A 17,263-nucleotide genomic window follows, 5' to 3' on the forward strand; every position below is an offset into this window, starting at 1 on the left:
TTTCTGCCATTGTCCATACCTACAATGTCAGGATACAGTTAAATGGCAGAATGATGGGCTTATGACTGTTCATGAAGGACTATGCATTGAAATGATAAAGGGGAAGTTGGTGAGGGGAGCAAAAATCCCAGAACCTACGGAACTGTATCATACAGACACATAAATCCATACAAAAAAATCTTTGATGTCAAGAGCTGAGAAAGATGACCTTACTAAGCTCATTGTATGAGACCAGCATTGTCTTAATTCAAAACCCAAAGTTACAACAAAAAAGATAACTACATCTCAATATCCCTGATGAACACATATGCAAACATTCTCAACAAAATAGAAACAAATCAAAACCAACAATATATGAAAAAGATAATTCACTCAGGCCAAGTGGAATATTGTCCATTGATGAAGAGTTGGTTCAATGCATGCAAATCAATAAATGTAATAAATAGCAAAATAAAGATAAATATACAATAATCTCAATAGATGTAAAGCATTTGCCAAAATGCAGCATCTTTCAATTATTAAAAAAAGCTTTAAAATGGCTACAGAAGGAACATATCTCAATACAATAAAGTCAACAAATCAAAAACCAACAGCCACCATTATGTTGAATTGGAAGGAAAAGCTAGAAGTCTTTCCATCAAAAATCAGATCCAGGCAGGAATGTCCCCTTTCACCACTATTATACAATACCATACTTGAAGATTTATCTAGTCTTTTTTTTTTTTATAATCTATTTTATTGTGTTGTTGTTGACAATCTTTTCATAGTTAATTACAGTTAAAGAAAGAAAAAGAAAAAAAAAGGTTCAGGGGGATAGGAAAGTGGGCAATACTATTATGTCCATATTGTTTCCATCTTGTATCTGAGGTAAAGGAGGATATTGAGGGAGAAGCCCCACCCGGTTTCCCGCCCACCCCGAGTCCCAGATGTGGGGCATGCTCCGAGATATGTGCTCGAGTGGTGTTAATAGTTCTCCAGTTATGAATCGCTGCCAGTTTCGCTCGATGAGGTCGTCCACTGATTGATATGGTCCATCATAAAGTCTCCGTTTGCCCCATTTTTCGCTGCTAACGTATAGCTGAGATGAATGATTGATCTGCTCTGTCTTCTGTCTTTTCTTGATTAGAGTTCTGAGTCCAGCAGTTCGATTGGGGAGATCTCCAAAGAAACTTTGAGGTATTCCCAGACTAGTTTCTTGCATGTTCTAGCAAGCACAGGGCCCGGCACAGTCCATCACGCCGATCAGCTGGTGGTTGCAATTGCTGGGTTGATTCTGTTTTCAGTCCCGAGTTGCACTGGATCCAATGGGTGTTGCAGTCCAGTCTGGTTCTGCCCAGCACGTACTCGGCCCTCACACTAACCAGTGGGAGCTGCAGCCTAGTTGAGGCGACCCACGATAACCCTCACCCGGCCCGCCCCTGGTTTGCCAGTATGTGTAGCAGAAGACCAGTCTGTCCCCCATCCCATTTGGCTCTGGTACTTGTCAATGGGTATTAAAGTTCAGTTCTATCTAACCAACTCAACCATCCAGCCCTCACGGGTGTTGTTGAGTGCCTCTCTATCTAGCCATCCCAGCCCTCATCCTAGTTTTCATGCCCTCCCACGGGACTAGTGACCCAAGAAGGGGGAACCCACTTTTTCCCTCCCAGGTCTCTCTGTCCCGGTTTATGCACTCTTTAGGTGGTTCTGTGATTTGACTTGACAGAATTAGTCCCCAGTGCCAGCTTCTGCGGCTATGCCCAAACATCCCTCACCCACTCTAATTTATGCTTGCACCAGCAGGAATAATCAGCCCAGCCTGGCTTTTCCCTGATCTATTCCACATGCAGCGCACAGGTGTTGTAGCCTTGCATAGTCTAGTCTGTCTCTATCCCAGCCCAGGCTCTCCGGTGGGAGTAGCTGTCCGGCGAGGGAACCAGCCCCTTAATCCCCCCGCCAGTTCTGCCCCTCCCTTCCTTCCTGGATCTCACATGTGCTGGTTGGGTGCTGCATTCATATCCAGTACAGGCAACCACGCCCTGGCATTCCATAATGTGTACTAGTTTTGTCGTGACCAAACCCAGCTCATCCCACACTCTGATCTGGTGATCGGATTTGCCAGTGGGTGATATGGACTGATTCAGCCTGGCCTGCTCCTGACCCATGCTGAATGTGTGCCAGTGGGAAACTTTCCATGGCCTATTCTGGACTGTTTCCTATCATGCTTCTTGCGCTTGCCTGCAGGGACTGTGTCCTGCCAGAGGAGTTGCCCAGGCTCCTCCATCAGAACCCCTCCCAATGGCAGGTTTTGCGCATGCCAGGGGGTCCTTGAGCCAACCCAACTCAGTTCACGTCCTGTCCTAGCAGGGACAGTGGCTTTTCCTGGCTGGCTTTCACCCCATTCTGGTTCTTGTTGTTGGATGTTTCAGCCCGGCCATGGCTCGTCCATACCCACATACAGCTCAAACATGGCTCAGTAGGGGGTTGAGACCCAGCCTAGTCAGTCCCACATCTACCCCCTGGTTCTCCATGACACCAGATGGTGTTGGGGTCTGAACTGGCCTGGTGCATCCAATCCCAGCCCACACTAGTGCCTCGGGTGACTGCAACTGTTTCCTAGATAGAACGCAGCTCCAATTCTAGCACATACGCCCCTTGGTGGGAACCTCAACCTAATTAGGGTATCCCGTTACCTCCCCGATTGGGCTTGTTCCTAGCTGTAAATCATGCACCTGCCCGTGGTTGCTCTGAGGACCAGTAGATGCAAGAGCCTAGCTCGGTATGACCTGTGTTCCATGCTGGTTTCTAGTTTTGCTTGTAAACAAAGGTTTGCTCAGTCCTGCCCAGTACATTACGTTCCATTACCAATTTACACATTTTGGAGATACTATGCCCTGCTAGTCTGACCCCCAGATCTGGACGGCGTGTTCACCAGCGAGAGCTATGACTCGCCAGGGGAGCTTCCCAAGTACCTCCACTTGATCCACTCCCAAACCCAGTTTACATACATGCCATTGGTTTTTAGGCCAGTGCCCGGTGTACTCTGGCCTCCCATTTGGCCTTGTATGAGCTGGTGAATGTTGCAGCCCGGCCCACCCCACAGCCTATTCAGGATGCACATTTGGGTGCTGCTGCCTTGCCCAGTCCAGTCTATGGCGGATCCCTTTACCTGTGATTGATGGCAGGCTCCTTGGTCACACCTAGCTTAGTCCATAACCACCTAAAATTTAGGTTTACCAGTGGGGCCAAACTTTCTACAGGGTGTGGCCCACACATCCTGCACAGAGTCCACCCCAGGATAAGGTTCTAGAGTGCTAGTTAAAATTATGGACCTGCCTAATGTGACCAGTCTCCTGAACCAACATCATGTCAGGCAAAAAAATTTCCTGCTAGACAATCTGGGGGTTATCTTCTGCATTATAGGTGTTCAAAGCTCAGCATTATTGAGTGATTAGAAGTTCTCCAAAAGAAGAGTTACTGGCGTTGGGAATCTTTAGGATTGACTCAGAACCCAGAAACAGTGGGGTCACCCTAGAGCTATCTAAGCAGCAATTCGGACATCCATTACCCCAGAGCTTCCCGGCCGGGCGGCCAGCAGGCAAAGCCTGGCACCACATGGTGCCCTGGATGAGGCCGAGGACTCGTTCACTGCCTTGCAGCAGTGTCTTTGGCGTGAGCCCCCAGCATTGGGTCCGACCCGGCAGGGGCAGCCCCCACAGCCGCCACACTGTGAGGAGCGGCAGTTGCCCCCGAATCCCAAGGCCCGAACCCCGTACAGTCTTTAGTCAAGAAAAAGAAATCAGAGAAATTGACATTAGAAAGGAGGAAGTGAAATTATCCCTGTTACAAATGCCAGTCTTAGTGCTTTACTCCACTAAACCACTATTATAGTTCATAAGGAGTCCAACAAAGCAGCAGGATATAAAATCAGCACACCAAAGTCAATAACATTCTTATACATCTACAATACTCTTTCTGAGACAAGACTAGTAAAATCAATTCCATTTCTGATGGCTACAAAAATTTCAAATACCTTGGAACAAATTAAAGCAGGATGAAAAAATTTCTACAATAAAAATTGTACAACATTAATAAATAAAGGGATTGGAGTGGTGGCTCAACAAGCTAATCTTCCACCTGCAAGCACTAGAATCCCTTATGGGCACCTGTTAGTTTTCTGGCTGCTCCAGCTCTGGCCCTGCTCCCTGCTTCTGGCCTGGGAAGGCAGAAAAGGACAGCCCAAGTCCTTTGCCATGGCACCCAAGTGGGAGACCTGGAAGAAGCTTTTGGTTCCTGGCTTTAGATTAGCACACTCTAGCCATTGTGGCCATTTGGGGAGTAAACCAGAAGATGAAAGATCTTTCTCTATTTCTCCTATTCTCTGTAAATCTGCCTTTTAAATAAAAAAAATAAATCTTTTAAAAATAAAATAAATTTTAAAAGACTTAAACATGGAAAAATCCTCCACAGCCATGGATTATGGCAATGAATAGCATCAAAATATTCATGACATCAAAAGCCATTCAGAATCACTGAAATCCCAATCAAAAGCCCATTAAGGACGTTATTTACTGAACTAGAAAAAAATTCCTAAAACAAAAACCCCAAAACTGGCAAAGTAATAATCAATAAAAACAAATCTGAAGGCATCACAACACTAGATTTCAAGACATAATATAAGGTTGTTTCAATTAAAAAAAAAAAAACTGGTACTGCTCATAAATGGGCAAGTATGCCAGTAGAAAACAAAAGAAACCAAGAAAATTAACCTATACATCTACAGCTAAATAATCTGACAAATGAGCTAAAGTCATTCCTGGGAGAAAGGAAAGCCTTTTGAACAAGTTGTGCTGGGAAAATTGGATTTCCACACACAGAAGTTTTCAACAGGACCCCTACCTTGTACCCTACATAAAAATCAACTTACCATGGTCAAGGATCTAAGATTAAGACATGAAACCATCTAATTACCAAAAGAAAATAGAGAGGAAATGCTGAGACATCAGCTTAGCAAAGACTTCTTGGAGAAGAGCCCAGAAGCACTGGAAATAAAAGCAAAAATCGGCAAATGGAGTTAAATCAAGCTAAGACACTTCTGCACAGCAAAGTAAATCACAAAGAATGAGAGAAAACATTTGAAAAAATTCATCAAATAAAGGATTTACATTCAGAATATAACAAATTCAAGAAATTCAGCAACAGGAAAACAAACAATTCAGTTAGCAAACAGGCAAAGGAAATGAACCGGTATTTTCAAAGGATGAAAAGTCAACGCACAAAAGACACATTAAGACACGCTCAGGATCACTAGCCATCAGGAAAACGCAAATAAAAACACATAAAGATGTGTCCCGATATTCCAGCGAGAATGGCAGCTATCCAAAAATAAAAGCTAGCAAATAGTGGCAAGGTTGCAGAGAAAAAGTGTTCTAATACACTGATGGGATGCAAATTAGCACAATCGTTATAAAAGACATCATATAAAGTCATCAGAAAACTAAAGCTAAATCTACCACATGACCCAACTATTCCCCTCCTGGGAATATATGCAAAGGAAATTAAATTAGCATATGAAGAGATAGATACTTGCATTCTCGCACTGATGGCATCTCAATTCATGGTGTTTGTGAAAACACAGAATTAACCTAGATGTCTAGCAAGTGAAACAAACGTGCAAATATTACTTAGCCATTAAAGCAATGAAATCTTGACATTTTCAACAGACTCAAAATGATGCTACATTTTATTTTATTTATGGAACTTAACATACAAAGAGTTAAACATAAATTAACATATAAATGACAATGATGTTCTGTACCTACAATGTGATCATTTATTATAAACCCCGACTCTGCTTGTAACAATATGTATATTACATAATACCAACAGTTGAAGTAAATGTGGTAAAATGCCTAAAAGGTGTAAAATTTAAAAATTGCATCCAGTAAGAAAAAAAGGAAAATTTAGAAACTACATACTGTTTTTGTGAACATTTCTGACCCATTTTAAACTGAAAAAAGAATAAAAGATAAAAAATATTAGGAGAAATATTGCCCTTGGGTGATGTTGTGTGTCAGTGTTGACTTGATCACGAAGAAACATATTGAAAAATGATCAATATTTTAATAGCTGTAGTTACATATATTTTTAAAGATTTGTTCATTTTTATTGAAAAGGCAGATATACAGAAAGCGGGGAAAAACAGAGAGGAAGATCTTCCATCTGATGGTCACTCCCCAAGCGGTCGCAATGGCTAGAGATGAGCCAATCCGAAGCCAGGAGCCAGGAGCTTCTTCTGGGTGTGTGCATGGGCTCAGGGCATGGGCATGGGCTCGGGCTCAGGGCCGTCCTGTACTGCTTTCCCAGGCCACAAGCAGGGAGCTGGATAGGCAGTGGAGCAGCCAGAACATGAACTGGTGCCCATATGGAATCCTAGTCTTGCAAGGAGAATAGCCAGCTGAGCCATCACGCTGCGTCCTGGAATGTTTAAATTTTTTAAAAAGGAAAGATCTAAACACCAACCGTGAAGCATAGGTTTAAACTGAAAATGTTTTCATAATAAAAAATGTTCAGTCTAATTGAATCTTAAAGGTTTAAGCCTTCATAAGCAGTTTCTTTAACTGGCTTTCTAAAATTACTACATTTCTTAGGTCCAGAATATTGACAACTCCACATAAACTCAGGCTCAAATTTTCATAAAAGAATTTGTTCTTTTTCTATTGCTTTTCCAGTCAGAAAGGAAAGTAGAGGGCAAGTTTGACTGGTGAGATGAATGGTACACAGATTTTAATGCCACATCCCTCTAATGCCACATACTAACTTCATTCAAATACTGAATCTTCAGTAACAGGCATTTTGTTCCCAATAGGAAAGGATAAAGAACAATCTATTTGATCATTACAGACTGTTGAATGGAAATCATCCATGCTCATTGATGGGAATAGACAACAACTATACTGGTTTCTTTAGCATTTAGCATTGATACAAGAAGAGGCTTTGTCATGGAGGGAGAAAAGAATAAAGAAAACCTCAGTCACAGTTAGAAGTTAATGTGATATTGTTGCCCAAATTCATAGAGATTCCCTTAAATCACTTGAAATGAAATACAAATTGATTTCACCAACTCTCCCTTAAAGAATTAGCCAAATCCACCTCCATGAGAAAACTACATATATGCAGTTTATTGGTGTATTAATGATTCATGTGGATATTCTATAACATCCTTAAGATATTTTAGCAGACCTGCATCAGTCCTCAATATTCTCACAACTAGAAATGAGAAATTGTAACAGGGGCACAGGTTTCTGAAATCTAGATGCATTGCTGTCTTACACTGTTACCATTCACTGTTTAAATAATACCCAGTTTATTTTTAAAAGCATGAGTGGATCTCCTGTCATCAGATCTCTTTAAGTTCTCAGGTTGAGAAATGTACACTGGAAATAATAAGATATAAGACATTGCAGCATGGCAGCTCAACTCACAGTTCAAACATTTAAGTAGACCCTATTCATGCTATAAAATGGATTTGGTCAAAATTAGCCACCTTCCATGAGAGTCTTTGCTGGTAAGAGGCTAGGAAAACTTACCTCTCATTTTTAATCCATTATGTAGACAACATACACACAGATTTGGGGAACGTGGTGGTATTGTTCATCATGGTTACAGTTACACATAATGAAAAGCTCAGTCACTAATATTAGCTTATTATTTACTGAGACTCTAATAATTCTCTCGACTGCAATGAAATGTGAGACACGATGGAAAGTCATTGGTGAGTCCATCCTCAGGCATGGGTTGAGGCCTATAACCCAGCTGGTATCATCCTTTATATAAACAGCTCTCCTTGTTAAATGGTACGGATATCATCAAATATTTGAAATAATAATTAAGTAGAGCAGGTAGGCATCAAAGTGAACTTCCTGACCAGCTGGATTGAATCAGTGCTTAATTAAACCCAACCGTGTAACCTGGTGCTGCAACTTCTGTTTCCTACTAAGCTTTAGCGGAATTTCTTTTCCAGGTCACATCCCCCTGCTACTAATTACTGAAAGCCTCATTAACTCCAATCCCACCCAGCCTTTCTGGAACTGATTCATGCATTTTTTCTCATCTTAATGGACAATTTTAACCACCTCTACTGTCTTCTTACGACATTAAGATACACGACACCATCCATTATCCTTCTGGGAGGAATGGCACTGGACAGACGAGTGAACACTGTTAAATACTGAAGTCCCCTTGAGCTCCTTGGGGTGAGCTGGATTTTGTAGGTTCCTGGTTCTTACTAAGAAGATGGGGGTGATAAGCTAGATTAAAATCATAAGAGGTTTTAGTATTATTCACCCCAGCATATAAAAAAATGGGATCACATATCTGGAATCTCATTCTGTCCAAAAACATGATTTCTTTGTTTCTGAATGAGTCTTTTGTACAGGCAATTTCAGGTTTTTTAGGGTTTTTTGCCTTTGGGGGGGGGTAGGGAGGGGAGATGGTCAGTTCTCAAGAAGCCAGCCTGCATGTGATTCACTTTTCCACATCACCTTCAATGGTGCTGCTCTCCCCAGCGGCCTGCACGCTCTACATTTTGAAGCACAGCTATAGAATAACTTTACTTTTACCTCCAGAGTCCTAGCATTGCCACTCCTATGGACTGTATTCCATGATTCTTTAGAAGTTCTGTGCTGTGCTAAAGTATATAGAATTCAGTCATGTGACACTTTAAAACCATCTGGAACAAGTGCTCAATTTGGGGCTTGACATGGTAGCCTAGCGGCTAAAGTCCTTGCCTTGAACACACTGGGATCCCATATGGGCGTCGGTTCTAATCCCTGCGGCCCAGCTTCCCATCCAGCTCCCTGCTTGTGCCCTGGGAAAGCAGTCGAGGATGGCCCAAAGCTTTGGCAACCTGCACCTGCGTGGGAGACCCCAAGAAAGCTCCTGGCTCCTAGCTTCAGATTGACTCAGCTCCAATTGCTGTGGCCACTTGGGGAGTGAACCAGCACTCTGTATCTCCTTCTCTCTGTAAATCTGCTTTTCCAATAAAACTATATAAATCTTTAAAAACATTTTTAAAAGGTACAGAAATAACAGACATCTGTGTTTAGGTAAAAACCATTTAATGAGAAAATAAATCCAAGTCATTACCTGAAAATTATCCAATTTTCTCCAATTGTTGGAGAAAAGTAGGAAACCTCAAGATGGAAATATATTTGGTATCATTAATTAGTGGTCATGAGAAATTATTAAAAGCAGCCAGAAATAAAAGACACCACCTATTATTCACAACCGACTTCTTGTTAGAATCTATGCAGGGTACGTGACCATAGAACAGCAGATTGATGTGCTCAAAGGAAAAATACCTGTTAAGTTACAAGTCTTCCTTAATTTAATTCAATGATTAAATAATGCCTCAGTACCAGAGTAACTGAGAGAATTATTAGCAACTTGTACTGCAAGGGAAAATAAAGCTATTTCCTTAGGCAGAAAGAAAAATGGTGCATATACAACTAAGCTGCTATGTAAAGAGGGCAGAGTGCCGGAAATGGTAATTATGTTGGTATATTTGAAAGACTCTCTTCTCATTTACTAATTTTTAAAAACTATTTATTTTCATTGGACAGTCAGATATACAGAGAGGAAGAGAGACAGAGCAGAAGATCTTCTATCCAATGATCCACTCCCCAAGCAGCTGCAATGGTTGGAGCTGAGCCAATCCGATGCCAGGAGCCCAGGAGCTTCTTCTGGGTCTCCAAACTGGGTGCAGGGTGCCAAGGCTTTGGGCCATCCTTGGCTGCTTTCCCAGGGAACAAGCCGGGAGCTGGATGGAAAGCAGGGCTGCAGGGATTAAAACTGGCACCCATATGGGATCCCAGTGCATTCAAAGTGAGGACTTTAGCCACTAGCCTACTGCACCGGGCCCTCATTTACTGATGTTTTTAGCAGTAATTGTTTTCAAGCAAAAATAATGGATTTTTAAGTACATAAGTTATAGATGTGAGACACATGACCACAGCACTAAAGGCAGACTTGTATGTGTACTGATGTCAAGTTCTCAGACTTTATGTGAGGACAGACTGTGATACGCTAATGATATGTACTTTAAACCTTCACCCATAAATCTCCAAAACAGAAGTGAGATAAACTATGAGCTGATGCAAATTTGGAGAGAAGGTAGGAAAAAGGACATGGAAAGAGGAACAAATAGAAATATGATTAACTCACACTTGCTCATGTTAATTGTTACTTTTAATGGAAAGTGTAGAACATTGTGAGTGGAAGGCCAGAATGGTCAGGTTGCAGCTAAGAGGAAGCTCGGACATTCTGGGTGGAGCTCCTGGCGCCCGGGTTTGGCTCAGGACCACCTGCAATCACTGTGACCATTTTAGGAGCTAGCAAGCAGATGGGAGCTTTGCTCCTTTGTCTCTCAAATAAAATAATGTAAAAATTTTTGACGTTTTATTCCATAACAATTTTAAATTTATAAAAAAAATATGATGTGGTGACACAGAGTTCCCATACACCCCTCATGAAGTAAAAATATGAGTGAATTGTAAAAGATACAAATTATATTTCAGTAAAGTTAAATGGAAAGAAAAATGTAAAAGATTTACCCTGAAAGAAAAGAATTTTCATATTACACAACAGAGATGAGTGTTAGCAAAACAACTTTAACATTATACAAGATTCTTGAAATTGAAATACTGAGCAACTTTTAGTTCACTTCATAAACATGTTAAAAATTAGTTTTCAACAATTATTTATTACAATTCCCACGACGAGCATTTATTTTTATATAGAGTGATCTTTGCTGTGTTTGATTGCTTATGTCTTAATTATAATTATTGTTTGGTGTGAAATATTCAGATTTTTATGGCAGAATTTTTTAAACATACATTTATTTTTATTGGAAAGTCAGATATACAGAGAGGAGGAGAGACAGAGAGGAAGATGTTTTGTCCGATGATTCACTCCCCAAGTGACTGCAGTGGCCAAAGCTGAGCCAATCCAAAGCCAGGAGCCCGGAGATTTTCACTAGTCTCCCACACGGGTGCAGGGTCCCAAGGGTTTGAGCTGCTCTCGACTGCTTTCCCAGGCCATAGGCAAGAAGCTGAACAGAAAGCATGACCGCCAGGATATGAACTGACACACATATGGGATCCCGGTGTGTGCATGACAAAAACTTTAGCCACTAGGCTATCATGCCAGGTCCCAGAAAATATTTAAATCACTAATTTCAATTCTATCAATAGGGTATCAATAAGCACACTCCTTATATAGGACAAAAAGTGGAGTATTTCTGCCTAACATGTGTTACTCAAGTCAGAATCTTTGCCTAATGGATTGTATACAATTTGGACATTTATCAAACTTAGTTTTTCATTTAAAACATATTTTCAATACTAGATATTACAGGAAACTAAGGAAATGCTTAATGAATACTATCATTGTGTTCTAACTTCCCAAAATGAGTCCCTACATTACAAACTGGAGTTACAGAAAGTAATTTGTAAATTCGAAATACATTTTTTTCTAGTCAAAGAACTGTTTAAATGGTATTACTCCAAAACAACACAAATATGAACTACTTTCATTATTCAAAGTAGCTTTGATTTTCAAAAAGATCTAATGAAATAATTTGTCTTGAGGGATGGTTTTGATCTATAAAAACCAAAACTGAGACCAAACATTCATAGCTTTTAGGAGTCTTCCAAAGGCCACAAAAAAATATGTATTATGAAAACACTCTTCACAGACTAATGTTTGGGCAAAATAAACACCCTACCATTTTATTTCATTTTTCCATAAACATTTTGAAGTTCCCTCATTTTCTGATTAGATGTGTCCACCAGCTTGGGTGTCAGTGACAGTGGCTCCACACTGAGAAGTTCTCAGGTTATGCCTTTCCTTTCAATAAGGATTGATTCGCCACCAAGCACATTCTAACACTTTCATGTACAGTGAAATGACAGTCAACCCCTGCTCCGCTCTTACACAATCACAAGTAAAATCAAGAGGAAGTTGACAAACGAGGACAAAGGAGCCACAGAAGCACAACATGTATTAGGAACTGAGCTGGGGAGTGTGACAGAAACAAAATCCAACCAAAAAGAAGCTAAATATGCATGTAACCTTTGGAATTGTATCAAGAAATTCTGTAGCCAACATTTGAAAAAAATAAACTTGCACAGCATATTCTATCAGAAACAGACTGTTCAATACTTAGAGAAAAGAAAGTTGAGTTAGAAAAGCAGGTTGTATAGGGAGTGTGAGTTAGACATGCACTTGTGCTTAGAATGGAGGCTGAGACCAGATCAGCGGTTCAAATCCTGGCTCCATCGTTTGCTGCTATGGGGCCTAACTGATGTCACTGGTTTTGTTCGTATGTTAGTTGCATCATCTTCACAAAGGACTAATTCCAGAACCTGCTGCCAAAACCCTGGGCGCAGAGGCCGGGGATCTACTACATTCTGTGTTTTGTTATTTGCTTTCCAGGTGATTCTATTGAAAAACTAGCTTTGGGAACCAGTTTGTAAAAGACAACATCTAAGATTTTTATAAAGTTGTACACTCCTAAATACTATGAATTCAAACTTAGCTAGATACTTAAGGTATATTTTCTACCGTTCAAATTGTGTGATAGCTACATAGACACAGAAATTCCTTGGTAAAAACTCATTCTAAAAACACATTTTCGTTTTACACACCAAGACATGAAAGAGCTATGACAGTTAAGTAGCAAATTCAAGCCCCTGGCAGAACCTAGGGAGAGTTTTGTTCACTTGCAGCTTTCCACAATATGCTATTTTATTTCTTATAATACTAATGCTACATTTTCTATGTATAAGTAAATTTTATACATCTTATAATTCATTCTGTTACTTTCAGTTTAGGAAATTGTTGAGCTCACTATACAACACTCTAAAATGACATTTCTATGAATTTATACTTAACAATGGAAGTTCTGCTTCCGCATCTATAAACTTAACTCTCACAAGCACACTGAAGAGAGCTCAGCCTGACCCCAGAGAAGGTGCCAGTGACAGTGCCAGAAAGAGAAAAAAAAAGATGTCTGAGAACCAGAATTACAAAACAATCTTTTTTAAATTGTAAAACTTCTGAAATTTCTAATGAAACAACAAAGTTCAGTATATTACATACCCAATTCTGTGATCTACAAGAAATGCTGTGCTAATTTCTACCAGATTTAGCCACGGTATATGAAATCCCTCACTGCCCTAAGAAGAGACCCTTACCCTTCTGGGTCCCTGAAACATTATTTTTATAGATACATAACTATATAGGGAGACTATCATACCCAGTAGCATGGTGTTGTAAATTTCTATTTTTCTTCCTGTTATTGATTTCGTTTTGTGGCTTTTCATTTAAGTGGATGTATAGTAACTGTGTGATGGAGACTGTCATATCCAGATGTGAGGATACACTGCAGTATGCATCTCTACTTCCAGATCAAAGATGGATTCCCAATGAAACTGTTGAATATATCTTGACAATGGGATGCTGGACTTTCTGCCACGGTCCACGCCTGCAATGATGGACTTCTGACTGTGTATGAAGAACGATAGCATTGTGATGACATAGGGAACTCAGTGCAGAGGAGAATTGGGGAGGTGGTAAGGGAAATCCCAGGGCCTATGGAACTGTATCATAATGATAACAATAATAATAACAAATGGAAAAAAGATATTTTTGGTTGGAGACGCAGATTTACAGAGAGAAGGAGATACAGACAGAAAAATCTTTTGTCTGCTGGTTCATTCCCCAAATGGCCACAACAACTGAAGCTGAGCTGATCCAAAGCCAGGAGCCAGCAGCCAACAGCCAGAAGCTTTCTTTGGGTCTCCCACGTGGGTGCAGGGTCCCAAAGCTTTGGGACATCCTCGACTACTTTCCCAGGCCACAGGCAGTGATCTGAATCAGAAATGGAGCAGCTAGGACGCAAATCAGTGCCCACATGGCATCCTGGCACGTGCCAGATGAGGACTTAGGTACTGGGCCATCGCGCTGGGTCCCCCCTGGAACATTCTTGCATATACACTTGACTGTATCTTATCTTAATTCCTAAATCTTAAACGAGGGCCAATAGACACATTTATCTGCATTGGACAGTCCTGCTCTGATGTAATTTCTGGTAGGCCTGCAACTTACCTTTCCTCCTCGGTGCTCATAGCCTAGTGAATTCAGTTAACTCAGAAGAAGATATTCCTGTCAAAAGGGTGAGGGCTTCCATTCTTGCTGCACGGTTACAAATTCTGCAGATGGAGGGAGGAGTTTCCTTATGGCAGTTCCTGGTGTGAAGAGAGCTGGCCAGTTACCAAAAAAAAAAAAAAAAAAGTCACTACCATGAGAAGTTCAATTGTGATCAATTTTATTTTATAACTGCATTGTTGGGCACTTACGATAATGTGGAAGCCATCCAATATTTACTTTTTGCATATTTTTAAAACTCTCAAAGCAATACCTTTATACACAGTGTCTTTCCCATAGTAGTCACCTTTGTAGATAATTTACACTGTAGACTCCAGGATGCAATAACAATTTAGCAGATCTCCGTGCTGGCTGGGCTGCCACAGAGAGCTGTTACTATGTCAAGCAAATAGCCTGAGATTTTTGATCCTTTGAAATGGCTCCTTCAGCTGTTACAGAATACATCAGGTTTGGAAAACTTCAGTGTTGAAACCCTCCTGGGCATTGTGCATTCTAAGTCAGAATTCATGCAACTCATAATTGTCGCTGTTCCAAGCACAGCTGTAAGCATTGAATCCTACAAGATTTAGATGACCTGGTTGTATGGTATTTGACAGTTAAGTGGCTCTCAAAATATTCTGTGGGATTAACACTACCTGAAGGAGAGTGACATGAAGCAGGTGGTGTACTTGCCATGCACAATGTTCTAAATTTGTCCTGTCTTAGAATCAACCCAATGGTGGATTCATTCATGGACCTCAGTAAGGCTTTCAGTTGAGAACTGAAATGCTACAGTGATGAAGAGACTAACAGCTTCCATCGTGTCCAAGAGGTAAGCAAGCATTTTCTGACTCTGCAACCTTTTAAGATAAAAGACTGTATATCTTCAGTTACTTCATTGCACAACTAGAATGGCTTGAAAAACCAAAGCCTTCTCACATAGAGCATCCCACTGACATTTCTGGTCAGTACCTTGTTTTATTGTTTTTGGTATATTTGCATATCGCATCCAGAACTACAGATTTTCCACAGTGCTTTCTGCCTCATTCAAGTATAATAAAAAGTAGAAATCTATAGAAGCTCTAAGGTTAAACAAACTGTACATCATACAAAAAAATTAACTTAATTTACATACAGTTAAAAAGTATTGGCAATGCCCTTTATAAATCTTAGCAAAGATTCATCACAAAGGATATTACAATCAACGATGTGGTCGTCATCATAAAAATGCCATTTAGATTGATGTGAAGTGTACAGATACAGAGTCATCGTTTTGTACCATACACATTTCTTTAAGGTAACAGTAAGTAACACTCATCTAAGGTACAGGATATTCTTATTGCATATTTACTGTTGCTGAGGCAATTCGTTATGATACCATGACGCAATATCCACAATTATTTTAAATAAAAACATTTCTCCCGGCAACAATATAAAGAATACATTTTCTTTCCTAAAATTCAACACAACATTGCTACATAGAGTATTACACAAATACTGAAAAACGTGACCTTAAGGTATCTGCCAGGAAAGCAGGTGTGCATATTTGTATGAACTAACTTAGACTAGAAAAAATATTGCACAAAATCCTATTATTTTCAAAATAAAACAGGTTCCTGTCTAAATGTATGCAATTCCCTATTTCTAAGCCAAATCATAAGGTTACCCAATTTGCTCAAAACCATTCCACCTATAAAGAAGCTCTAAGAAAGAAACACTGACAACATTCCTGGGCTTGACGTAGGGGTAGCAAAAGTTCCTTGCCACATTAAGAAGTGCTCTGTGGAAACATTAGATTTGAAAATTCATTTCACATTCTAAAATGTGTACCCTGATTTGAAAATGTCCTCTCAGATTCAGTGTCTTTCATGTCAAACAAAATGGAACTCACAATCAGAAAAATTCATTTCTGAAAAAAAAAATAATCTTTAGGAAAGATAGATAGAAATGCTGAGTGAAGTCTGGTGCAAAGAATGTTCACAGTGTTCTGGAATCTTCCCAATTGAACAAACAGCGGATCCAGTAGCATCTCTGGGGCTCTGCGTTGGATGACGCCACTGAATTCTTACAGTGCACTAGCATATGTTTTGAAAGGGTGATGAGATTAATATTATTACAATTGGATGCTGAACAATATACACCTACAACTTCAGATATTCCTAAATGGAGTTAAGTGGCCTAAGCACTTTGTCCAGGAGCAGAATTCTGTTACCCAGATTCCTGGGTCAGCTGGCTATGGACCAGACAATCCAATCAGCAAGGACATCGAGCTCCTACAAGTATCTGAGTCTGATCTCTAATGGTGCCTATCTTAGCAGCATTCTTACAGTTAGCATAATAATCAAGAAGAACTAAGTGAAATCAGAAATGGCATAGTTCTGTATCAACAGTTTCTTTTTTGGCATTAGAATCTTGGGCCAATAACTTGAATCAAACAAAGTACACTATAACCATCATCATCATATTGTTATTGTTAACAGAGACATGGAATTTCTTCACCTTTTCACTGATTCCTTCAATGGGACTATTTGCCAACATCACTGATTATCTTCCCTGTATAAATACTCTGTGAATGGGTTTCTAATTTTAACTTTAAAAAAGTAGCATTATATATTGGTACCTTTCTGAAATATGCTAAAGCAGGTAAACATCAAAATATGCCGCACAGACACATTACTACTTACTGAACCTACAGGTCCTCACTTCGCCACAACTGCTCCATCTCTCTGAACTACAGTGACTGTAAATTCCAGGGACAAAAGGAAAGAGTTATAGTGAGTTCAAGAAGGCTAGGGATTCTGTACCAAAAACAAACAAACAAACAAACAAACAAAAAAACCAAGGCTTACCAGTTCTATAAATCCAATAGAGACCAGGTATTGCTTCTTTGTACGATGATTTCTAACATCATGGGAGCTTATAAAGATTTGATAAAGTTTCACCAGAAAATATGGTCCATGGTAGAAAATAAGATTAAATACTTTTATTTCAGAACTTGCTCTAACTTCACTGTGTGCTCCACCATAATACTACAAAGTTGAGTTTGTCGTTGAGCAGCCTTTAAATACTCAAAGGG

This window comes from Ochotona princeps, chromosome 10 (genome assembly GCF_030435755.1).
Source record: "Ochotona princeps isolate mOchPri1 chromosome 10, mOchPri1.hap1, whole genome shotgun sequence".
NCBI classification, from domain to species: Eukaryota; Metazoa; Chordata; class Mammalia; order Lagomorpha; family Ochotonidae; genus Ochotona; species Ochotona princeps.